The 26704-nt window shown below is 42.5% G+C and overlaps 1 protein-coding gene and 1 pseudogene across 1 annotated transcript in view; one reads left to right on the plus strand and one right to left on the minus strand.

Moving 5' to 3' along the window:
- Window positions 1–7: 7 nt before the first annotated feature.
- On the plus strand, window positions 8–23885 carry LOC101035895 (calcium-binding tyrosine phosphorylation-regulated protein-like; annotated as a pseudogene).
- LOC101036215 (uncharacterized) overlaps window positions 9969–26704 on the minus strand; it is a 66645-nt gene continuing 49909 nt past the window's right edge. Inside the window, exons 3-6 of the mRNA XM_074405317.1 lie at window positions 19445–19562; window positions 17912–18028; window positions 16746–16887; window positions 9969–14362 (exon numbers count right to left, since the gene is read on the minus strand). The gene's annotated coding sequence lies outside the window, so the exon portion shown is untranslated. The remainder of the gene's footprint in view (window positions 14363–16745; window positions 16888–17911; window positions 18029–19444; window positions 19563–26704) is intronic.

The raw sequence follows: 26704 nt of genomic DNA on the forward strand, positions 1-26704 counted from the left end.
TGGGGAGAGTCTGGGGAAAAAGCGTGCCCTGCAGCCGCGGAGACAGGCCTCAGGGCGTCTCTCGCAGCGCGAGAGGTCGTGGGGAGCCTCAAGTATCGGAGAAGGCGGAGGGTCTGGTCTTCGGAGTGGGGCTCCTGTGGGGCGTCCCACGCCGGGGAGTGCGGCGACCAGAGTGGTGCTGCTCCCGAATCTGGGGCCTCGGCGCGTCCCTCGCCCGCCTCTCCTGAACAAGTCCGGGCGAAATGAGCACGCCCAGCCTACTGCATTTCACTCCCCTCGCTCCCAAACAGACCAAACCGAGCACAAAACCAGCACTGACACACCGGAGGATGTTTAGGGAGGGGTCGGGGAGTGCGGTTTCTGCCACCTGTGGCTCTGAATCGTATCCTGAAAGGCCGCGTGTTTCTTGATTAACGCGTTATACCCTTGTGGTAGTGGGCGTGGACGAGTATAGTGGGCGGGGGAGGGTTTAAATTCTGCCAGTGTTGGACCAATATTGTTACGTCCAAACGACAGTGGGTGGTATAATACCACAAACAAATTATACCCATTCTGATTAATGTTAAAAACAAAGTTATTCCTGCAGGTATGAAGCAGGCTGGAAAAACCCCAGAAATTTGAAGCTAAAAAATGCACACTTAAAAATGAGCAACATGTCTGAAGATATATTTAGAAAAATAAGGAAAAAATGACGTTTTCTTACAGAAAAAAAACCTATCTTGTAACTATTTGATGAATATATGTACAGAAAGGCCACTGCCTGTGTGATTTGGAAGGACTTATTTAGAAACATACATGAAATGTTAACTGCACAAAATATTCACTGAATTTTACAGAAGCCAGTTTTGTTCCTTGTTTTTAATGTCTTTAGGGTCTTGGCGGGGCTTTTCCTGTGTATTTCCATAATGGTACTAGATTGCTCATCTGCACATAGTAACCTACTGGTAGGAGGGTCGTGTGTGTGGTTTTTTTTAAAAACTACCATCAGAATTCTAATAAAATAGTTAATTCTAAATATTAAAGCTAATAATTTTAATAGGAGATAGTTTATTCTTGGAAACTGTAGCTAATAATAATGTAAGCTCATTATTTGTAAGACTTTGCTTCTCTTCATTCTTGTTGAGTTACAGACACCATGCTAAAATTATTTTCTTCAAAGCCCAGACTTGTCATACCCTCTGTCCTCAAGACTCTGCTTGGGGGAATTAGCAGAGCCATTCTCAAAACCAATCCATTAAACATCACCCAGTTTGTAGAAGTTTTTTTTAAAGAACTTACATATAGAAAAGGTTTGCTTTATTTTTTTTTTTACGTATTTGTTGCTTTGAAAAAGAAAACAAGTTGGGAATTTTATTTATCTGTATTTGATTTATTATATTTATTCTTCTAGGGAATACTTCTCTGGATATAAAAGATCTGGTTAAACAGTTTCATCAAATTAAAGGTAAGTACCACGAGTAGCAATGGTTTTAATAATAATGTTTATAAATTATTGCATCATTGCTAGCATACATTCAAACTTAAGAATGATACCTATAAATTATTTTATGTTTAATCACATTGGTCTTTTAAAAAAAAAAGTATATATTTTTTTAGAGACATGCTCTGTCATCCAGGCTGAAGTGCAGTGGTGCCATCATAGGTCACTGCAGCCTGGGCTCAAGGACCTGTCTTAGCCTCCCAAGTAGCTGGGACTGTAATTGTGTGTCACAATGTTCAACTACTTTTTAAAAAAATTTTGATAGCAATGGGGTCTTGCTGTGTTGTCCAGGCTGGACTGGAACTCTGGGATGCAAGTGATCCTCCCGCTGCAGCCTCCCAAAGTGCTGAAATAGCAGGATTGAGGAGAATTGGATTTCATAGTAATAAATCCTTAGATAAGCTGTATAAATACTTTTTTTGGAGTTTTGTTTTTTTTTTTTGAGTCTTGCTCTGTTGCCCAGGCTGGATTACAGTGGCACAATCTCGGCTCACTGCAACCTCTGTCTCCCGGGTTCAAGTGATTCTCCCACCTCAACCTCCCGAGTAGCTGGGACTCCAGGAGTGCACCACCATACCAGGCTAATTTTTGTATTTTTAGGAGAGACAGCATTTCAGCATTTGGCCAGGCTGTCTTGAACTCCTAGCTTTAACTAATCTGCCCATGTGGGCCTCCCAAAGTGCTGGGATTACAGGAATGAACCCCTGCTCCCAGCCAGATTTCTTCCCTCCCCTCTTCCCTCCCTCCCTTCCTTCTGGCAGAATATTGCTTCGTCACCGAGGCTGAAGTGCAGTGGTGCAATGTTGATCTCTGGCTTACTGCAATCTCCACCTCGCAAGTTCAAGCAATTCTCCTGTCTCAGCCTCCCAAGTAGCTGGGACTTACACGTACCTGCCACCATGCCTGGCTAATTTTTGTATTTTTACTAGAGACAGGGTTTCAACATGTTTGGCAGGCTGGCCTTGAACTCTTGACCTTAGGTGACCCACCCGCCTCAGCCTCACAAAGTGCTGGGATTACAGGCATGAGCCACTGAACCCGGCCCAGATTTTTATTTAAAGCAAAGGTTAACCACTCATTTGCCCCCAAATGGTGTAACTGCAGTCCAGGATGGAGGACAGGAGATAGTTAGATATCTCTGACCACACTTCCTGCTCTAATAGTGTCTCTATAAGAGAGAAGTTTTTCATAGATAGTGGTTGCCCCCAGCACATCTCAGACACTGTGACATAGTGGTGTAAATTTGCTTAGAAGAAATTTATATTGTGTGTGTATATATGTAAATCTCTAATATCTAATGCAAACATAACAGTATGAAACTCAGTTAACAGAGAAGTAATGAAAAAGTCAGGGAGAAATAAAAGGCAAAGTTCACATAGTGAAAATTTGGGAAGATGACTATAAATAGAAGAGGATATAATGGTCAATTCTCACATACAGATGTACACATCTAAAAAAATGGCAAGAAAAAGCTTTTCACAGAATTTTGTGAAGAAGGCATATGGAGACTCTCGCTAGTGTGGGAAATAATGAATTCTTACCACAATTGGCTGGCCAACATTTTGGAACGATCATAGAGAAAGAAGGATTCAGTGAGTGTCAGCTACTTCTATACTGTCACTTTGGTGATGTTAATAGATAACGAAGGTAGAGAGAAATGAGGAGTAGGAACTAGAAAAATGTGCAAATCATGAGGCTTTGGGCCAGCAGTGAGATATCCAAGATCCTGAAGAGCAAGGGTCAGCATTTGAAAGGGCAGGAGAACGAAGCATCATGGTTCAGGAATATTTTCTCATCTAGTCAGGCTGCTTTCCTGCAGGACCTGATGGCATTCTCATTTCACACAGGAAACAGGTCTGGGACTTGCTTACCATCAGCAGGATACACAGATAAGTGCAAAGGATGTACCATCCTTTCCCTGGCCATGAGCCTGGTTTCCCTGTTAGTCAGGGTTATTACTCTCTATGTACTTGTATTCTCTATACCAGGGGCTATTTGAAAGTATTGGGAGGGTGCAGGCTTGCTGTTTGAGAATGGTGATAAAGTCAGTGAATCTTGATGGTGGAATGTAATTAACTGGTTGCTTTTGAATTTAATTTGTTTACGGAAGTATTTATCCACCATTAAGCTTAGCAAGTGAACTAAACAAATGTAAATTCTGGTCTAGGTAGGTTAACATCTTTGAATCTCAGGATTCCAAAATTAACAGCCTAACAAAATTAATGGAGCAGCCATCCTTTAATGGAGATGAAGGAGATACTGCTGGTTTTCTCCTCCAAATAATCAAAGATATCAGTAAGGTTGGCATAGCATACAAATAATCCTGAAAGCAAATTCATAATATAGTTGTAGAAGTAGATTACTCTTTAGGCAGTAGAGTAGAAATGAACATTGTTTGTTCTAGTTTACTAGGAAAGAACGGTATGATCAGTAAACACAGAGTTCAGTGCTACCTTCTAATACCAGTTTGGCTCATTAGTCTGTTTGCGTTTCATTGCCATCTCAAATGGTTTCTTACTGAACAAATATAATCCATTAACTTCAGTTCTGTCACAGACTGTGCGAGTTCACCTACATCCAGGAAAGCATTACTCTGGGCTAAAGAGGTACTATCTAGGAATATACAGGCAAGGATCCTACTTTGTAGAGCATTTCCTCCCTTGAGTGACACCCTCCCACTGGTTTAATTCCCGAAATGCTATTCCTGTAGGAGGAGCACTGGGTAAATTTCGTTGCATCGTTGGTCAGTTCTCCACAATAAAAATGTAGGTATAACAGGTGGTATCTTCTCTTTTGTTAAATAGAACTTGCTTTTGTGGATTCCAGTTTTAAACAAGAATGTTGTTACCTATAATACCCTACATGCTCTGTTGGCCCCTATCCCCCACAATCACCAGTATGTGATGTTCCCCTCCCTGTGTCCATGTCTTCTCATTGTTCAACTTCCACTTACAAGTGAGAACATGCGGTGTTTGGTTTTCTGTTCTTGTGTTAGTTTGCTGAGAATGATGATTTCCAGCTTCATGTCCCTGCAAAGGACACGAACGCATTGTTTTATATGGCTGCATAGTATTCCATGGTGTATATGTGCCACATTTTCTTTATCCAGTCTATCATTGATGAACATTTGGGTTGGTTTCAAGTCTTTGCTATTATGAACAGCGCTGCCATAAACATACATGTGCAAGTGTCTTTATAATAGAACAATTTATAATTCTTTGGGTATATACCTAGTAATGGGATTGCTGGGTCAAATGGTATTTCTAGTTCTAGATCCTTGAAAAATCACCACACTGTATTCCACAATGCTTGAACTAATTTACACTACAACCAACAGTGTGAAAGTGTTCCTGTTTCTCTGCATCCTCTCCAGCATCCGTTGTCTCCTGACTTTTTAAAATTTTTTATTATTTTTAAAAAATTTATTTTATTGCATTTTAGGTTTTGGGGTACATGTGAAGAACATGCAGGACTGTTGCATAGGTTAGGTACACACTGGCAGTGTGATTTGCTGCCTTCCTCCCCATCACCTATATCTGGCATTTCTCACCATGCTCTCTCTCCTCAACTCCCCACCCCCTGCTGTCCCTCCCCTATTTCCCCCCAAGAGACCTCAGTGTGTGGTGCTCCCCTCCCTGTGTCCTTGTGTTCTCATTGTTCAACACTCGCCTGTGAGTGAGAACATGCAGTGTTTGATTTTCTGCTCCTGTGTCAGTATGCTGAGAATGATGGTTTCCAGGTTCATCCATGTTCCTACAAAGGACACGAACTCATCGTTTTTGATGGCTGCATAATATTCCATGATGTATATGTGCCACATTTTCCCTGTCCAGTCTATCATTGATGGGCATTTGGGTTGGTTCCAGGTCTTTGCTGTTATAAACAGTGCTGGAATGAACATTCTTGTGCATGTGTCCTTATAGTAGAATGATTTATAATCCTTTGGATGTATACCCAGTAATGGGATTGCTGGGTCAAATGGAATTTCTATTTCTAGGTCCTTGAGGAATTGCCACACTGTCTTCCACAATGGTTGAACTAATTTACACTCCCACCAACAGTGTAAAAGTGTTCCTATTTCTCCACATCCTCTCCAGCATCTGTCATCTCCGGATTTTTTAATGATAGCCATTCTAACTGGCGTGAGATGGTATCTCAATGTAGTTTTGATTTGCATTTCTCTAATGACCAGTGATGATGAGCATTTTTTCATGTTTTATGGCCTCATGTATGTCTTCTTTTGTAAAGTATCTGTTCATATCCTTTGCCCACTTTTGAATGGAGATTAGCCCTTTGTGAGATGGGTAGACTGCAAACATGTTTTCTGATTCTGTAGGTTGCCTGTACACTCTGTTGACAGTTTGTTTTGCTGTGCAGAAGCTCTTTAATTAGATCCCATTTGTCTATTTTAACTTTTGTTGCCATTGTTTTTGGTGTTTTAGTGATAAAGTCTTTGCCCACACCTATGTCCTGAATGGTACTGCTAGAGTTTTCTTCTAGGGTTTTTAGGATTTTAGGTCTTAGGTTTAAATCTTCAATCCTTCTTGAGCTAATTTTTGTATAAGGTGTAAGGAAGGGATCCAGTTTCAGCTTTCTGCATATGGCAAGCCAGTTTTCCCAACACCATTTATTAAATAGGGAATCCTTTCCCCATTGCTTGTTTTTGCCAGGTCTGTCAACAATCAGATGGTTGTAAGTGTGTGGCATTCTTTCTGAGGCCTCTGCTCCGTTTCATTAGTCTATATGTTTGTTCTGGTTAATGTAGCCTTATAGTATATTTAGAAGTCAGGTAATGTTATGCCTCCAGGTTTTTGTTGTTGTTGTTGTTGTTGTTTTTCTTAGAATTGTCTTGGCTATGTGGGCTCTTTTTTGGTTTCAGATGAAATTTAAGGTGTTTCCCCCCCCCCACCCCCCGTTTGGTGAAGAAAGTCACTGTAGCTTGATGGGTATAGAACTGAATATATAGATTACTTTGGTCAGTATGGCCATTTTCATGATACTGATTCTAACCAGAAGCATGGAATGATTTTCCATTTGTTTTTGTGTCCTCTCTTACTTCCTTTAGCCATGGTTTGTAGTTCTCCTCGGAGAGGTCCTTCACATCCCTTTAAGGTTTTATTCCTAGGTATTCAATTTTATTTGTAGCAATTGTGAATGGGAGTTTACTCATAATTTGACTCTCTATTATTGATGTATAGGAATGCTTGTGATTTCTGCACATTGATTTAGTGTCTTGAAACTGCTGAAGTTGCTTATCAGCTTAAGGAGATTTTGGGCTGAGACGATGAGGTCTTTGAAATATATGATCATGTTGTCTGCAAATAGAGACAATTTGGCTTCCTCTTTACCTATTTGAATACACTTTATTTCTACTCTTGCCTGATTACTCTGGCCAGAAACTTCTAATACTATGTTGAATAGGAGCAGTGAGAGAGGGCAACCTTGTCTTGTGCCAGTTTTCAAAGGGAATGCTTCTAGTTTTTGCCAATTCAATTTTGACATTGGCTGTGGGTTTGACATAAACAGCCCTTATTATTTTGAGATACATTCCATCAATACCTAGTTTACTGAGTTTTTAGCATGAAAGGTTGTTGAATTTTGTAGAAGGCTTTGCATCTATTGAGAAAATTGTTTGGTTTTTGTATTTGGTTCTGTTTTGTGATGAATTCCAGTTATTTGGGTATGTTGAACCATCTGTGCATCCCAGGGATGAAGCTGACTTTTTTTGATGTGTTGTTGAATTCGGGTTGTCAGTATTTTACTGAGGATTTTTGCATTGATATTCATCAGGGATATTGGCCTGTAATTTTCTTATTAAGTTGGGTTTCTGCCAGGTTTTGGTATCAGGATGATGGTGGCCTCATAAAATGAGTTAGGGAGGATTCCCTCTTTTTGTATTGTTCGGAATACTTTCAGAAGGAATGGTACCAGCTCCTCTTTGTACCTCTGGTAGAATTCAGCTGTGAAACCATCTGGTCCTGGACTTTTTTTTGGTTGGTAGGCTATTATTTTCTGCCTCAATTTTCAGACCTTGTTACTGGTTTATTCAGGGATTTGACTTCTTCCTGGTTTAGTCTTAGAAGGGTGTAAGTGTCCAGGAATTTGCCCTTCTAGATTTTCTGTTTTATTTGCATAGAGGTGTTTATAGTATTCTCTGAAGGTAGTTTGTATTTCTATGGGATGAGTGGTCATATCACCTTTATCATTTTTTAATGCATCTATTTGATTCTTCTCTCTTTTCTTCTTTATTAATCTAGCTAGCAGTCTATCTTTTTTGTTCATCTTTTCAAAAAAGCAGCTCCTGGATTCATTGATTTTTTTTCCAAGAGTTTTTTTTTGATGTCTAGTTTTGCTCTGATCTTAGTTATTTCTTGTCTTAACGCTGGATTTTGAATTTGTTCTTGCTCCTCTAGTTCTTTTAATTGTGTTATTAGGGTGTCTATTTTAGATCTTTCCTGCTTGCTTTCTCTTTTGGGCACTTAGTGCTATAAATTTACCTCTACACACTGTTTTAAATGTGTCCCAGAGACTGGCATGTTGTGTCTTCATTTTCATTGATTTCAAAGAACATCTTTATTTCTTCCCTCATTTCGTTATTTATCCAGTAGTCATTCAGGAGCAGGTTGTTCAGTTTCCATGTAGTTGTGTGGTTTTGAGTGTCTTAATCCTGAATTCTAATTTGATTACACTATAGTCTGAGAAACTATTATGATTTCCATTCTTTTGCATTTGCCAAGGAGGGTTTTGCTTCCAATTATGTGGTCAGTTTTAGAATAGGTGTGATGTGGTGCTGAGAAGAATGTATATTCTGTGGATTTGGGGTGGAGGGTTCTATGGATGTCTATTAGTTCCACTTGGTCCAGATCTGAGTTCAGGTCCTGGATATCTTTGTTAATTTTCTGTCAAGTCTCCCACAATAGTGGGAGACTTTAAGTCTCTTTGTAGGTCATTAAGAACTTGTTTTATGTACCTGGGTGTTCCTGCACTGGGTGCATACATATCTAGGATAGTTAGCCATTCTCATTGTATTGATCCCTTTACCATTATGTAATGCCTTTGTCTCTTTTGATAATTGTTGGTTTCAAGTCTGTTTTATCAGAGACTAGGACTGCAACCCCGCTTTTTTCTTTGCATTTGCTTGGTAAATCTTCCACCATCCCTTTATTTTAAGCCTCTGTGTGTCTTTGCACGTGAGATGGGTCTCCTGAAAACACACCAATGGGTCTTGACTCTTAGCCAGTTTGCCAGTCTCTTTTAATAGGTACATTTAGCTCATCTACATTTAAGGTTAATATTGTTATGTGTGAATTTGATCCTACTATTATAATGCTAGCTGGTTATTACTTGACGCAGTTTCTTCATAGTGTTGATGTTCTTTAAAATTGGATATGTTTTTGCAGTGGCTAGCACCAGTTCTTTCCATGTTTAGTACTTCTTTCAGGAGCTGTTGTAGGGCAGGCCGGTTGGTGACAAAATCTTGCAGCATTTGTTTGTTCGTAAAGGATTTTATTTCTCCTTCGCTTATGAAACGTAGTTTGGCTGGATATGAAATTTTGGGTCGAAAATTGTTTTCTTTAAAAATGTTGAATATTGGCCCACACTCTATTTTGGCTTGAAGGGTTTCTGCCAGGAGATCTGCTGTGAGTCTGATGGGCTTCCCTTTGTGAGTAACCCAGCCTTTCTCTCTGGCTGCCTTTAGCATTTTTTACTTCAACCTTGGTGAATCTAATGATTACGTGTCTTGGGGCTTCTCTTCTCGAGAAATATCTTTGTGGTGGTCCCTGTATTTCCTGAATTTGAAAGTTGGCCTGCCTTGCTAGGTTGGGGAAGTTCTTCTGGATTATATTCTGAAAAGTATTTTCAAACTTGGTTTCATTCTCCCTGTCATTTTCAGGTAGACTGATCAAAGACTGCTACCTGTTTCTTCCTCTGGTCACTTTCTCAGAAGGGTACCCGCCAGATGCCAGCCAGAGCTCTCTTGTATGAGGTGTCTGTCAGCTCCTGCTGGGACATGTCTTCCAGTCGGGATACATGGGGGTCAGGGAGCCACTTGAGGAGGCAGTCTGTCCCTTGTCAGGGTTTGAGCACATTGCTGGGAGATATATTCCTCCCTTCAGAACTGCTGGCAGGGACATTTAAGTCGGCTGAAGCTGTGCCCACAACTGCCCCTTTTCCCAAGTGCTCTGTCTCAGGAAGTTGGGGGCTTTATTTATAAGTGTCTGTTGGGCTGCTGCTTTTTTCCAGAGATGCCCTGGCCAGTAAGGAGGGAGTCTAGTGACATAGTCTCTCTTCAGTGGCCTTGCTGAGCTGCCATGGGCTCTGCCCAGTTGCTGTGTAAACTTCCTGGTGACTTTGTTTACACAGGCAAGATTAAAGCTGCCTACGTGAGCATCAGCAATGGTGGATGTCCCTCCCGCCACTGGGCTCGAATGTCCCAGGTTGGGCTCAGACTGCTGTGCTGGCTGTGAGAATTTTAAGCCAGTGTATGTTAGTTTGCTGGTCCTCACGGGGATGGGACCCGCCAAGCCAAATCACTTGGCTCCCTGGCTTCAGCCCCGTTTTTCAGGTGAATTAGTAGTTCTGTCTCGCTGGCATTCCAGGTGCCACTAGAGCATGAAGAAAAGAAAAATGAAGGAAACAAACAAACAACAAAAAACTGCTGCAGCTAGCTTGGTTTCTTCCCAAACAGCCATCCAGTTTTGTGCTGGAAACCTGAAGCGCTGGGGTTGTAGGCACCCGAGGTAATCTACTGGTCTCCAGCTTGCGAAGACCGTGGGGAAAGGGCAGTATCTGAGTCAGAGTGCCAGAGTGCCAGGAAAAGTCCCCAGTGGCTTCCCTTGCCTAGAAGAGGAAGTTCTCAGGACCTTTGCTTCCCACTTGAGGCGACACCCCACCCTGCTTTGGCTAGCCCTCCTTGGGCTGCACCCAATGTGTAATCAGTCCCAGTGAGATGAACCAGGTACCTCAGGTCTGTCTGCAGAGATCATCTGCCTTCTGTGTCACTCTCGCTGGGAGCTGCACACTGGAGTTGTTCCTATTTGGCCATTTTCCCAGAAGTCCAACACTTTTAATTAAAAGAGCAAGTGGTCTTTTCCAGAGGTGCCTAAATCATGCCACAAGCAACCTGTCAGATAGGTCCCATGCAGGCAGTCTAGGGATTGTGGAAATCCAATCCCTAGATTGGCTGCATTGTTGAAAATGCTCAGGATAAGTAAATCAGTGATTGGGGAATTTAAGACCTTATGGGGGTAAATAGAGAAGCCTTGAATTGCTGTGGGTATGGGGAGGTCAATCTGGTTAGGAGTTGGGCTTGGATTTTGTTGTTGCTTTCATTACCTTCACTGTACTACAGGCTTCAGATTCTTCTAGGAGAGGGTTGCAAGACCTTTTTCTGAGGGTGGGGCTGGGGTGCCAGAGGGTATTTCCCAGCATCTGTGCTTCCCCCTCAGCTTTCAGCTTTCTTTGCCAGTGTACCCCACAAAGGGCATCACTCTCCAAGCTCTCGCCCCCTCCCCTGGTGGCAGCCTGCTGTCTCTTGTTTCTCAGCACTGGGCTGGTTGGCAGGGCAGGAGATTCCCTGTTTTTCTGGGCCTGTCTTAGGCCGAGGCTGGACCTGTGCACCTGGGCTTTGGACAAGGGGCTTTCTCAGTGTTCCTGCCCTCCGTCCATGTGGTAGCCAAACTCTGCCTTCTACCTGTGGTGAGTCCTGGGCCAGTGTTTCCTGTCTGTGCTCTGATGGTAGGAGACCTCTCTCTGTCCTTCAACCGTACCTCCATCTTTCATGTGAGGCCTGTGGAAAAGTGTTTGCTTAGGAGTGTGAACTCTCCTTGGGTCTGAAGTCTCAGGCAATTCCAGACTGATAGCTTGTGCACCTTTGGCCTTTATCAGTACATTAAGATTATAGCTGGTACCTTCCTAACAGCTGGTGTGATGGCAGTCTGTTCTGTCCGGGCCCTGCTACACCTGAGACTGTTCTTGTGTCCCTTTTCTCCTTGGAGGGACTGGTTCCTCTTTTGAAATCAGATTACTTGGTTAACTTTTGACTTCAGCTCTCTGCTGGACTCAAGAAAAGGTATGATTTTGTGGCTTATCTCTCTGGCTTTTTCCTGTTATGATGGGGTCAATGTTTTCTGTAGCTTTCTCTATCCTAAGCATCAGAGTAACTCTCCCAAGGACAGGCTTAAAAAATATTTTTCTCCTCCTCTGAACTCCCAAGATCTTTATTAGTTCCAATTAGGCACTTGTACTTTTTAACCTGTATTTGTCTATCTCATTTTCCCTATTAAATGCAAGCTAGATGAGGTCTCATGTTAATAGCCTTGCTATCCTCAGCAGTGCCTGGAACAGTCTTATATGTAGTACAAGTACTCAGTTGTGTTGGTGGGTAAAAGGGCTTTCCCAAGAAGTGGATGGGAAAGTCCTGAAGAGGTGAATAGTTAGGAAAATGAGGTTATTGTTCTAAGTGGAGGGAGATAACAATAGATGTAGCTTTCTCTCTTTTTGAATCTTTCTCTGTATGTGAGCATTTGGTACAATATCCATGTCTAGAATTAGAAATCTTAATTCAATTTATAAAACATCAACAGCCAATGTCAAGACACTGCAGAAGCCTGCTTTTCGGAATGCAGCTGAACCTATTGAATACATGTCTCAAACAAGTTTTGACCTGAGCCAAATACATTCTTGTAAAGCAAATTCTGCTTTTCCTATAAATGTCATTAGAGAAATGATTCCCAAAGAAAAATTCGCAGCAAGCAGATGTGAAAACTCTTGATGAGTAACGACTAAGGTAGTTAGGTGTGTGTATGACACACATAAAATATCACGGCAGTTTTCCAACTCTAGGACTTTGTATATGTCATTAGCTGTTGTGACCTTCCAACCCATGAGAATTTTCCTCATGCCTGAGGATTCACTTAAGTCCACACTTTCGGATCCAGAGACATCTTTATTTTCCTCTTGGCTGGGTCAGTCTGACTTTGGCTGCATGATCATACATCACTACTGGGTGCTACCATTTTTAGGTTAGAATATGTGACTTTCCTAACGTAAAAAAGAAAAATCATGTAGTCCTCTAGCTGATCATTAAGTTAAACTTAATATACAACTTTTCATAAATGAGAAATGTCTTTATTAATATGCAGCATCTATGTCATTACTAAGTTACTACAACAACAAAGATGAAATAATTTATTGCCCAAGTTGGTCTCTCCCTGACTCAACCTCTCCTCCCAGTTTTGTGTGAGAGTTTAATTGGGAGCTTTTTCCATAGAGATTTTCAGCTTCCTTAATTCTAGGCACATCTCTCCTCCTAAGAATGACCTGCTTTGGATGGTATCTGATTTATTAAGTTTTCCCATTGTGCTATTTAGAGTCATGTATTTCCAAGTAAATGAACTGAGGGTCATGGAGTAGATAAGGGCAGGAATGTTTTATTACCCACACTAAATTACAGCTGCTGGAAAACAAAGCTGAAAACTCTTGTGTATTTGTGTCTATATTGACATCTGAATGCTCAACCAATTATTGCTTTTTTGGGCCGGGGGAGGGGGGAGCAGGAGAGGTTAGAAATGGAGTCTCACTGTTGCCCAGGCTGGTCTTGACTCCTGGGCTCAAGTGATCCTCCCACCTCAGCCTTCTAAAGTGCTGGAACTATAGGCATGAGCTACCACACCCCTATTACTGCCTTCTTTAAAAATGTTTTTCAGGGGCATGGATGTTAATTAACCCATCTGGTTGTTGTGTTTTAGCAGAGAAGCCGTCAGAGGGAATGACACCAAAAAGGAAACAAGAATGTTTAAAAGAACCAGAAAAAAAGCATCTTGTACAATCTAAAGTACCGACGGATGGAATAATCTACAGACAAGGCCAATGTAACCGGAACAGGATATTGTGACAAAACTATCCAGTCTCCATCAATTTATATAGAGGTAGGTGCTGAGCAAACTGAAGCAGTTTGTGATCCTTCTTCCAAACCAGCCACCCCTGAGACTACTACCCCACCCTTGTCACCACCTCCAACCGCTGTCTCACCCGAGTTTGCCTATGTCCCAGCTCAGTTTGCTGCTCAGATATTAGGTCACGTTTCCTGTATTCATTCTGATCAATCTGATGTTTTAATGGTGGATGTGGCAACCAGTATGCCTATTGTTATCAAGGAGGTGCTGACCTCAGAGGCTGCTGAAGGTGTCATGGTGGCTGCTGCTCTTGTGTTCTGGAAAGGTGCTAGAAGTGCAGGTTGTGAGCCAAAAGTCTGTCCATGTAGATTTGGGTTATACCTAAAGAAAATGAGGCTGGGCCATCAACAGCTTCCTCAGTCTCTTTGCAGGATGAACAAGAACCTCCTGCTTATGATCAAGCTCCTGCAGTCCTTTTGCAGGTGGATAACTGGGGTTATGTCAACTGTTCATTTATCATCTCTCTATAATGATGTGCCTGTGACTGAAGGAGTTATTTATATTGAACAACTGCCAGAACAAATAGTTAACCTTTTTACTGATCAAATTGCTTCTTAAAATGAGCAGTCACCACCAGTTAGTCTCAATCGGTATAGTCTGTAAAACTTGCACAGTTGGAGGAGAATGCAAAATATTCCTAGTATAGATGAAGGCAGAAGGAATAGCTCTGCTCTCTGACACATCTGTGAAAGGTCATCCCGAGACACCTACACAACTGCTGGATGCAGAGGGCACTATCACTATAGGCTCTGAAAAATCTCTGCACCTTGAAGTGGAGATCGCTTCAATAGTCTCTGACAATCCTGGGCAGGTGGAGTCTGGGAAAACTGCATGCAAGGACGTCGAAGGCAGACCTGTGCCCTCTGGGGAAGCTGCAGCAGTGTACTCGGATACATCTGTAAAGTCGTCTAGTGGCCTCTTCCACCTGCACCAGAAATTTAAGCAGAAGGGGAAGCAACCGCTGAATAAGGTTTGATGAAGCCAGGTAAGACAATCCGATATTTCCATTACAAATTGCATTTCATGTGACATCTGTATTTCAGGTAGCCATCTATGAAGGCTCCCTGCAGACTGGTCCGTCTTTATTTTCAATATATTTTTAAAATGCCATTGCTATTTAAAGGCTTTGTTGTATTTGAGATTCTACTACAATGAGAGGAATGATTTTAAAGTGATGTCCCCAAAGCCTGGCCTCAAAGTTTGGTCATGTAGCATTTTAGTGTTATTCTTTTGGACATATTACATAATCAACAACATTATAGCCTGTTGTCAGGTACAAAATATATTCATGTAATCTGAATATGCTGATTGCAAAACTGTAATTAAGGGGTGTTGGTTTGAAATTTTCCTCTTGTGAATCTAAAACTACAGCAGTGCATTTACATAGGCTATGACATTTTTAAAAGTGAAAAATGGTAGTGTGTTTGACGGCTTTCGCACTGAGTCAGGAGAGCTCTGTAACCAGGTTTGGGGTGCTGGCCCATGTGTTTATTTTCTGCCTGGGAACTTCTTGCAGCGGAGGGAGCAACTTCATAGCTAGATGGAGAGGGGAAAGGTCAGGGGACCAGGGAGGTATCAGCGGCAGAATGGATAGCCCGGCACTTGAACAGCAATAGATGCAGTTCGCATAATTGGCTTCCTTTGATCAGTTCTCTCTCCCTGACAAGTGCCAAAAAGGTGCTTTCTTGGCTGCTGAATTACCACCACGTTTTCCTGTGACACAGACATGATGTGACATTCATCTCGATCTAATTATGGCATTTGGACTGCTCACTCCCTGCCTCATGGATAACTGTAGGGGCCCTTCTCTTTCTAGGGATAAAAGGGACATGCATGAGCCAATCACCCCATTCCTTGTGCAGAAATTGTCTCAACCCTGACTCTTAACCAAGCCAGAATCATTCAAAAAGTGTTAGCAAAGCAGGTGTTCAGAAAAGATCACGTTTTGTCTGGCAGTGTGACAGGGATTCTGCACAGCAGGAAAGGCAGAGGACAGCTCTGGGAGTGGAGTGTGTGAGACTGGTGCTACACCAGGTAACTGGTTATGTCCTTGGCTCTGGTGGCTATGGTACCACAGGGACTTGTTTCTTAAATACTTTATAAAGTCTTTATTTAGCATCAGGTAGATTATTTCATTATACCAGTTGTTAACTTCAAGAGAGCAATTAAAATCATGTACTGGCAGCTACCTAAGGCCCCTGGGAGCAATATGTTTGTCTGGGGTTTGGGTGGATAAATACTGTAATGTACACCAAAGGGACAAAGCTCTACTGTACAGGTCTCCACACATATTTTATATAAGTACACAGGTGCCTCGCAGACTTGAAATGCATAAGACCTCCTTTGACAATTTTTTATATAATTTGGTAGTTAGATAAATGAGTGTAACTTGATTTCTCTCGAGGTATTTGCCACTGGAAGTGGAAGCATTGAACAAGGTTTGTCATTTATGCAATGGTTGTTAAAATTTCTATTTCTAGGGCATTTTTGTGACTTGCTAGATTTTATACATATTTTCAGTTCAAATGTAAAACATTTTCATGATACTGATTGCAGAAAAGTAAATTCAGAACACTAAGTAAATGAAATACTTTTCCAGTTTAATTCTCTAGAATTTTCAAATCAGAAAAACCTATTCTGAATATTCAGGCTTTTTACTTGTTGGAAGGGGTAAAATTGGGAAGATTACTATGAATGAAAGCCATCTTCACAAAAGACCTCTACCTTAGAACACATAAACATTATATAGGACGAGAGTTCTAAATATGTCAAAGGTTAAATCTAAAACATTCAAACATGACACCATAAAAATATTCCCTAGCAGTTTTACTTCTATATAAAATAGTATTGCAAATAAGTACATTTTGTAGCAAAAGACTTTCATTACCAATATCACCTTACACCCTACTTTTGTTGGGTGAAATGCAGTGATCATGAGTGTTTTTTCTTTTTTTAAATATAAATAGAGGCTGAGTACAGTGGTTTATGCCTGTAATCCCAGCACTGAATGTCAGAGGGCGAGGCAGGCAGATCACGAGGTCAGGATATGGAGACCACCCTGGCCAACATGGTGAAACCCCGTCTCTACTAAAACTACAAAAAGTGGCTGGGCATGGCAGCACATGCCTATAGTCCCAACTACTTGGGAGGCTGAGGCAGGAGAATTACTTTAACCCAGGAGGCAGAGGTTGTAGTGAGCAGAGATTGCACCACTGCACTCCAGCCTGGGTGATACAGCAAAACTCCATCTCAAAACAAAGTAGAAACCAAGGGGAAAAAAAATTTAAAAACATTGGTTTAAGACTTACTTAGAGATCAGCCAAACACCCTGACCTGTATGCACTTTACTAAATGGCAGACAAATTGAAGTACTTTCTGTCCCAGTAGCTGCCAGAGTAAATCCAGTCCTGTGCTCCATTGCAGGGATTAGGACCTCCTTGATGGAATCACCTGTTAAAAAGGACAAGACAGAAATCACAGGCTGTTTCTTCACTAGCTTGCAGTATTTTTCTATTCCAGCAAGTCATTCTGTGAGTGAGGTATTTCCAAAGAGATGCTAAAGTGATGCTGTTTTTTTGCTTAGGGAACAGGTCTGTAGAATAATATTCCAAAAGGGGTAAAAGGATACAGATTTCCCACCAGCATCTAGCAAGCTCGTAGACAGAAGCAGGGTCTTATAATAGGGTGGTTTGAAACAATTTGTCTAACCTGTTTATCCTCTAGCCAGGCTCTTGTTTTCTACAAGAAAGCATTCTTTTAAATAGTAAGGAATAAATTAGGATAAGGAAATTAACATTTACAGCATACCCACAGCAGTATGTAAGGGACCTGGTTCAAAGTAAATGCCCCTCAAACTCTTAAAGGTCAATTTTATATGAGAAGCTGAATGTCTAAGCAGTTAAATAACTTGCCCAACCTAGTAACTGATGGCAAATTTCAGGTTTAATGTTCAAGACCATGATTTTTCTAATATACCATGCTACATATAATTCAAAAGACATGAATAGACATTTCTCAAAATAAGACACAGAAATAGCCAACAGGATATGAGAAAATTCTCAACATCAGTAATTATGAGGGAAATGTGAATAAAAACCACAAGATACCATCCTGTACCAGTTAGAATGGCTATTATTAAAAAGAAAAAATAATAGGCTGGCGAGGATGGAGTAAAAAGCAAGCTCATATACTGGTGGTGAGAATAAATTAGAAAAGCCATTATGGAAAACAGTATGGAGATTTCTTAAAAAAACTTAACTACCATACAGTCCTGCACTCCCACTACTGAGTATGCAAAGGAAAGGAAATCAGTGTATCAAAGGGATACCTGCATCCCCATGTTTATGACAGCATGATTCACAATAACAAAGACATAGAATCAACCTGTGTCCATCAATGGATGAAAGTCAGTGGAAATAAGTTTTTTTCCAGGCCTGGAATAACTCCGCAGGGTCACAGTGTCTGGCATCCCTACCTCATCAGCACACAATAGCCTGCCCGAGGGCTCAACCATGTACTTTGTCTTCCAGTCCTCTTCTGACTTGGACCTGTTTTTGCAGGCTGCTCTTTGTTTTTCCTACACTATGTTGATCTAAAATAAGAACATCAATACAAACCATTAACACTATGCAGAGGATGCCAGGCACAGTATTAAGCACAGTAACTTCACAGGAGAACCATCTACATGTATCGGCATCATCTCCCTTTTATCAGAACACAAATCCCAGAGTCAAATATGAAGCAAAAATTGTAACAGATTACCCGGTCTAGTAAGAGGCAGAGCTGGTATTGTAGATGCAGCATCTCTTTGACAGCCTATGCTCTCAACAACCTTGCCTTTACCAAAAACAATCTACTTATTCTTAAGGCCAAAACAACTGTGTTAAAATCCTTCAATGAAAAATTGGGTGTAAAAACTAAATAAATGTGAAATTGTTCTAAGTTCTTAGACCTCCTAGAGCTCTTTCAGATTCCATTCTTAAGAAATTGAAACAGTTTTTTAAAACACTGTTGCTCTATCTCACTTTTTGTCCACTGTGGCACTATGACATGTTGGCTGTGATGACATCATAAGAGGCTGCCTGGTGCGGGAGAGGATGTTGAGCTGCATCCTTGGCTTGCAGACGCCAGTAGTCTCTCCCAAGAAGTGACAACCAAAGTCTTCAGACTTTGCTACATGTCTCTTTGTGGGGGAAATGCCCCCCGCTTTTGGGAATCGCTGAGTTGGAATAAATTTAACACTTTAAGATAAAAATGGGCTGGGTGCAGTACCTTGTGCCTGTAATCCCAGCATTTTCAGAGGCTGAGACGGGTGGATCACCTGAGGTCAGTAGGTCTAAGACCAGCCTGGCCAACATGGTGAAACACTATTTCTACTAAAAATACAAAAATTACTCGGCAGGTGGTAGCTTGTACCTGTAGTCCCAGTTAGGAGGCTGAGGTACGAGAATAGCTTGAACCCAAGAGGCAAAGGTTGCAGTGAGCTGTGACTGCGCCACTGCAACCTTTGCCAGCCTGGGAGACAGAGGGACTCTGTATCAAAAACGAATGTTGTAACTGATACCTCATTTACCCTGATGTCATTGTATATCTGTATTGTATACCTGTATCAAAAATATCCCACATAGTCCTTAAGTATATGTACCTACTTACACCCACACACAAAAACATTTAAGTTATAATTAATCAAGGGGAGGCCACACACTCTGTGAGGATGACAAGGTGCTCTGTAAATTCTGAAGTAGACAGTGACATAATTAAAATATGCCTCTGGCCATCTCCAGTATATTAAATTCTCAGGGGAATATTACTGCAATAATATGAGCTAATAATGTCTGCACGGATTTCCAAATTTTACAGTTACTGAATTTAAAGTGAATGTTAATTCAAACAATCTCTGAGACTAAAAATTCTGGTACCCCATTGATTCTAACAATCACCAGTAATACAACAAAGCATCCTCCCCCAAGAAATGAGTTCACTGGTAGCTTTGGTGGATGCTAGTTACCTCTCTATTTTCCATGGCTCCCGTGTCAGGCCATAACCTGCAGTCTGTCTTGGGAATCACTCTCCCTGTCTTTGTCTACTTCATTCAAAACCGTTGCAAAACTAGTAAAATTATACATCTGAAAAGAAGGAAAAGGCATAATGCAAAATGGAAAGCCCTGTAAGTAGAAGAGAGTTGATTTGACGATGACCCCCTACCTTTTGTGGTAACAATGGTCAGTCTTTCTGAGATCATACATATCTAAATATTTTTCACCAAAATCTGCACCATCTGTGGGTATCTGTCTCAAAAAAAATCTCAAAGCAAGCTTTGCAGAATAAGTATCCTCTATCATGATCCACTTTAATTAGAGCTCTAAGCAAAAACCAACATTCTTTTATCTTCATTAAAATCTTTCCTTGCTGGGTCTGGAGGGCTGGTACTGACTAGGTTGCACCAGCTTATATTTAACAAGGACCAATTTTATGGCGAGTTATTTAAGAAGCCCACAACACATCCTCCCAGCCAGATGCCAGAGGGATAGACAGCATGATGCACTCACAATGCCCTGAGCTCAGGCAAGAAGGAAGCACCTGGGAGCCCGTGGGGACTCAGAATGCCAACCTGCCTGTCTCCATGCTGCCTGGGCTGGCCCTGCACATGCCAGGAAAGACCATCACAATGCCTAACACAGACAGTGAGCCCACAGGCAGCAAGCCCTGTCTCACCTGGGCAGAATTTTGAGGCCATGGGGCTATCTGCCACAGTGAAGAGGGAGAAGAAAATAAAAAATTTTTTAAAAAATTTTAAAAACTGCCAGAAAAGGCAGCAGAAATTTTTCTTTTATAAGCAACCTTCCCTGAGTCCTTCCCGCTCCCATAGAATTGCATCCTGCTTTGCAAGTTTAAGTTTACGAATTCTTGTATTCTAGTTCTCTAGAGCTGATAACTAAGTTTCTGTAATACAGCGAAGGTCATAAATGCCCAAGCAGGCTGTACTCCCACCTTCATCAGCATTGTAAGAGAAGGCAATCGATAAGGCCAGTGCTAGAATCCTTGAGCTCTACAGATAGCAAACATCTGGGTTGCACAGCAAAAATCATACATAAGCCCAAGTTAGGTTTCTGATGTTGCTTGATAAATTGCCTTTGTTTTACATTAGCAAACTTGTTTGAGTGCCACTGTGTACTTCATGTATAAAAAGTCAAGCCCTGTTTTTCTTAAGGTCTCAGCCCTTTTGGATCCAAATCTAAGCTGGGCCAGTGTACAAACTAAGATAACCTCCTTTTGCAACCTCAGTGGTGTAGGGAACGTTTTCTTTTGAGACCCCTAAAAAGCGTGGGTCTCACTATATGGTGAGCTTGGTCCTAAACACAGTTTCTTGCTGGAGGCAGTTGAGCTATGGGAAAGAAGGAACTGAAAGATGGATGATTAGTTTTTACTATTAACTATGATGATGTTTCAGCTTAAACTGTGCGGTTCTGCTAGACTGAGTGACTCTATACTAGCAACCAGTTTCTGCTTTTAACTTTCATGACTCTTTAAGAATAGCTTTAACTTTTTCTTTACTTGCATGACTGCCTTGTACCTTAGATAATGGTTTAACGACTTAGCTTGTGATTTTTTGATATTGTTATCTAAACAGAGACGCTTTTTGGAAAAATAGATAAAACACACTACCCGGTTACTTTTATGAGCTGTGATCATAAACCCCCTGCACAACAAAATGTACTTGTGACTTTTTGATTTTGTCACTTTTTGTCCCATTTTATTGTTCTTCGCATACTGTGAGGATGATGCCATTTACTTTGATGTTAAGATATATAATGAGACCTTGGACAAAACTAAACTTGCTGTTTGGGCACTGCTTATTTAGTTCTTTAGACCCTGTCTGTCTGTCTCTCTTTTCTTCCACGCACTCTCTATTTTGCAGGTTGAGAGATCCCCGGCAAATGTGCTGTCCCAACTGTCCCTGACACAGTGGTCTCTCCAGTCTCTAAAATTCTGCATCATTTCTGGGACTCATCTGGGATTGGAGACAATAGGCTTGCTGTCTCCTTTGCCTTTAGGGGGCCAGGGCCCTGGGCCAAGGGATACCTGAGACCCCAGGCACTACTAGGAGACTTCTCCCAAGAAGATTGGCTCTCCTGAGCCCTGGTGCCCTCCCCAAATAGCACAATGAAACAGGGAAAAGGCTACAAGACAACTCTACGATCAGAGCACTTCAAGAACCACAGTGAGACATTTGAGGCTTGAAGAAGGGGAAGGAAAAAGGGAAAGGAAGTCCACAGCTCCAGTTGCCTTCTGGGGATGTGACTAACCCAATCTAGCCGGGCTAGGGGAAACAGGAGCAGCTAGCTGATTCAAGTGAAACTCACCTAACTAGAAGCTGATCAGTTCCAAGGAAGTGATTACTAATCCAAACCAGTAGGGCTTGGGAAAGCAAGAGTGACTCACCGATTCAAAGGAAAATCACATACCCATCAACACTGGAAGCAAGAGTGGCTTGCTAGGCCAACTTGATAAGGAAGCCAAGTAGCAGAAGTGGAAAACTGAGAAGGGGAGGTGTGTGAAAGTACATGAAAGAGACAGCTCCAGGTGGAGCCAAAATAGGGAGTGACGTGCAGGAGCTGCAAGTCCCTTAGTGTGGCCTGTCCGCTCCAAGTGAGTGGGCCAGCTGCAGTCAGGGGCAATCCTGTGTATGGCTAACAGGAGCTGCTCTACAACTGCAGCACTTGTAGGGGAATAAGGTACTCTCCTAGCTAGAGGGGCATCTGAAATACCAGCTCCTACTCAGATCAGGGTGGTGGCTTAACTGGTCTGAAGTGAAAGTGATTGTGCATTGTAAGGGAGGAGACGGGAGGAAAGGTGTCAAAACCTACACCATTGGAATTCATGTTAAGGAACTTAAAGAAGGGTTTTGGAGGAGATTACGGTGTCAAACTGACTTCTCAAAGGTTAAGAACTCTGTATGAACTAGACTGGCCTTCTTTCAGTGTCATGTGGCCTGCTAAAGGGACAGTAGCTTGTGAGGTGGCTGGCTGTGGGTATAGAGTAGTAACTGGGGTCAGAGGACAACCTGGACCTCCTGATCAATACCCATACATTAACTCCTGGCTAAATGTAGTCCAATAAAATCCCAAGTGGCTGCAGCCCTGCCAGGCAGTATACTATAAAACTTTAGTTGCTGGAACAGAGCCAAAGGTAGTAAAGGAAACCACAGTGCTCCTCACCCACAAAGTAGGCGGGGGAGAGCTGATAAAACAAAAGCCCATCCTACAGGCCCCTCCAGAGGAGAGAGAATGCCCACCCACCTGTGTCAATACATCCATCCTTGGCTAACCTAAGGCAAGGTGATAGGGGAAGCAGCTGGAGAATCAGATTCAGACAGAAGTGATATTCCAGTGTCATCCCTTAGCAAGGGATGAAAAGGCATGTCCATGAAGTCAGGGAAAAGGAAAGGGACAATTCCCCTAGCCAGCTCGTTTAGCTGCACCCAAGCCTTACAAGCGTCTCTCCAGGAGACTAGGTCCCAAATTTACAATGACGTTGAGGGCCAAGTCAGATGGGGAGAAAGGCTCTTTACCCACCAGCTGTTCACCACTGACCTCCTACATTGGAAACAACATACTCCCTCCTACATGGAGAAACCCCCAAGTCATCACAGATTTAATACGATCCATTTTCTCAACCCACAACCCCACAAGGGCAGACTACCAGGAGCTCCTGTTAACACTGCTTAATACAGAGGAGTGGCATAGAGTAATCCAGGCAACTCTCCAATATCTGGAGAGAAATGCCCCAGCAGGCACAGTTGATGTCTGCCAATATGCGGAGGAACACTACCCACTGACAGATCCCTAATGGGGACCCTAATGAGGCAGAGGGGTAACAATGCCTGTAGGCATTTCGGGAGGCACTTCTAAATGGAATCATGGCAGAAGGGAAGAAGGCCCTGAATATGGGGAAAATTTCAGAGGTCAGTCAGAAGGCAGATAAGAGCCCAGTTGAGTTTTATGAGAGGCTCTGTGAGGCATATCAACTCTACATCCCATTGGACCCAGAAGCCGCAGGAAATCATCGTATGGTGAACACAGCCTTTGTTAGGCGCAGAGTGGTATCAGCAGGAAAATCCAAAAGCTAGAAGGGTCTAAAGGCATGACTGCCACTCGGCTCATACAGGTGGCCCATAAAGTGTTCATTAACCGTGAGGAGGAGGCTAAATGGGAGGCCACGAGAGAAGCAGATGAGAAGCTTGAAAAGAAAGCAGATATGCTGGCCACAGCTCTCTAGAAAGAGGGGCAAATGCAGCAAGAAGACATGGGCGAACTCATGAGTGAGGGAGAGGTTAAACCCCAAAGAACTTTGAAAACTGACCTAGACTAGAGAGAAACCAGTGTGCAATATGCCAAAAAAAAAAAAAAAAAAAAAAAAAGGACACTGGAAAAATAAGTTCTCAGAAAGAGATGCAGTTAATAATGAAAGTCAAAGAAGGGCTCAAAAGCTGACCTAACTGGCCTGGCAGGGGCCGAATGCTATGAGAACTAAGACAAACTGGGCTCCATTTCTCTAGGCCCCCAGGAGCCTATAGTCAAGATAGAAGCAAGGAGCCAAGAAATAAATTTTACGGTAGACACAGGTGCTGAATACTCAGTAGTAACTCAAGCATTTGGACCATTAACCAACACGTTTGCTACTCTCATCAGAACCACAGAAGTGGCAAAGAAAAGAGCCTTTTGCTGGTCAGAGAGGTGTGTTACAGGAGGACGAGAAGTCTGGCATGAGTTCTTATGCCTCCCAAATTGTCAAGTTCCCCTGCTAGGCGGAGAGCTACTCCAAAAGCAGCAGGCTCAAATTTCCTTCAGACCAGAAGGGAATGTAACTTTAGATCTCACCTGGCCAGCAGCAATGATACTAGCTCTAACTGTGTCACAGGCTGAGGAGTATAGGCTGCATACTGGGGGAACACAAGGGCTGGACCATCCCTTAACCCCAGAAGAAGAAACTATACTAGTCAGACATAACAAATTTCCGTAAGTCTAGGCTGAAAATAACCTACGTGGGCTGGCTGTAAACCATTCCCCAGTGATAGTAAAGCTGAAACAAGCTGCCACCTCTGTCTGGCTTCATCAATACCCTTTGCCTCAAGAAGCTGATACAGGGGTATGGGAGCACATAGCATGTATACTAGTAGACTCCAAAAGCATGGTATACTAGTACCATGTCAATCGCCCTGGAATACTCTGCTTCTACCGGTGTGGAAGCCAACACCGACTGGAGGAGTATACAACTATAGAGCAGTGCAAGAATTGTGAGCCGTAAATGGGGCCACAGTCCCTATTCACCCAGTAGTGCCAAACCCTGATACGTTAATAACTATTACTACGGCAGGCACAGCCTGGCTTACAGTCCTAGATCTAAAGGAGGCCTTTCTCTGCCTCCACCTGGCACCAGTAAGTCAACCATTATTTGCCTTCTAGTGTGGCAATTTTTAGCTCACTTGGACCAGACTTCTGCAAGGGTTTAAGAACTCTCCTACAATCTTTAGGGAAGCATTAGCAATGGACCTTAAAGCTTACACTCCTCCCAACAAGGAGTGTGACCTATTGCAGTATGCAGATGATCTTTTGCTAGCAGCCCCTACCCTAGAAGACTGCCACTTAGGGACAAAAAGATTACCTGTGATGGAAGGTGGAATATAAAGTGTCAAGAAAAACGGCCCAAGTTTGTTTAAGGAAAGTTAGCTACCTGGGGTTTCACCTAGGCCAAGGGAAGCAAAAATTAGGGTTACCCTGGATAAAGGCATCTGTAGCCTTCTAACCCCAACCTGCAGGCAACACACAAAAGAATTTTTAGGGTTCTTCTGTATCTGGATTCCAGACTTCTCACTCATAGCAAAGCCCTCATACGAAGCCACTAGAGCAGGGGAAGGAACTCTTCCTTTAGGGAACTGAACAGGAGAAGATATTTAACCAAATTAAGCAGGACTTAACTGAGGCCCCTGCTTTGGGACTACCAGAAATGGCCAAGCCTTTCTTCCTATACATACACCAGTGGAAAGGAATGGCTATTGGAGTCTTAAGCCAAGTCCTAAGATCTTGGTAGCACCAGATAGCCTACTTATCCAAGCAACTATATGTAGTGGCACAAGGATGGCCCCCGTCTTAAGTTGTTAGCCGCCACAGCCATGCTGCTAAAGCAAGCAACACCAGAAGCTAAAGGAAATAGAAAAGCAGACGGGGAGGCTAAGCGGGCAGCCCTAGGTGGGTCCCAGCCTCCCACACAGAGGCTATGAAGGCTGCCTGAGCCATGACCCTCCTCCTGGAGGCACTGTGTTCAGGGATTCCAAATTACTCTCCAAATGAAAAGGCCTGGTTTGCTCAGGAAACTGGGAGCTTTACTAAAGGAGGGTGGTAGAAGTTTGCAGATAGGAAGTTAGCCATTCCCAAAGTAATATCCCCTAAATTTGTAAAACACTTCAACCAAGGAATTCATATGGAAAGGATAGCATTAGAAAAACTGTTAGGACGCCACTTCTGTCTGCCATGACTCACTGTCATCTCCCAAGTCGTTTGTGAACAATGCTTAACCTGTGCCCACAACAACCCTCGGCAGGGGCTAACTTGGCCTCCAGGAATTCAGGAAATAGGGGCAATACCTTGTGAGAATTTGCTTGGAGATTTTTTAGAGCTGCCCCTGGCAAGAGGCTATCACTATATGTTAATGTTTGTCTGTACCTACTCAGGTTGGGTAGAGGCTTTCCCTACAAGGACAGAAAAGGCATGAGATGTAACTAAAATATTGCTAAAAGACATTATCCTCAGATTTAGGCTACCTTCAACTATAGGATCAGACAGTGGCCCAGGATTTGTAGCCAGAATTGTCCAAAACCTAAAATGGCTGTTAAAAATAAACTGGAAACTGCACACTGCCTATCACCCACAGAGCTCAGGAAAAGTTGAGCGTATGAATCGAATGCTCAAACAGCTATTAAACTGCCAGGAAACCCATCTGCGGTGGGATAAGGTCTTACCCGTGGTCCTCCTCTGAGTCAGGTGTACCCCCACCAAACAAACTGGATATTCACCTAATGAAATTCTGTTTGGCCAGCAACCCCCAATCATAACCCAAATTAAAGGGGACATCAGAGAGCTAGGAGAATTAACCCTGAGAAAGCAGGTAGAGGCCTTAGGAATAACTATGCAGAAAATTTAGGGTTAGGTTTCAGAAAAATTACCTATCAGTCTAACAGATCCTGTGCATTCCTTGAAACCCAGGGATT

Source organism: Saimiri boliviensis, chromosome 8 (assembly GCF_048565385.1).
Source record: "Saimiri boliviensis isolate mSaiBol1 chromosome 8, mSaiBol1.pri, whole genome shotgun sequence".
Lineage (NCBI taxonomy): Eukaryota > Metazoa > Chordata > Mammalia > Primates > Cebidae > Saimiri > Saimiri boliviensis.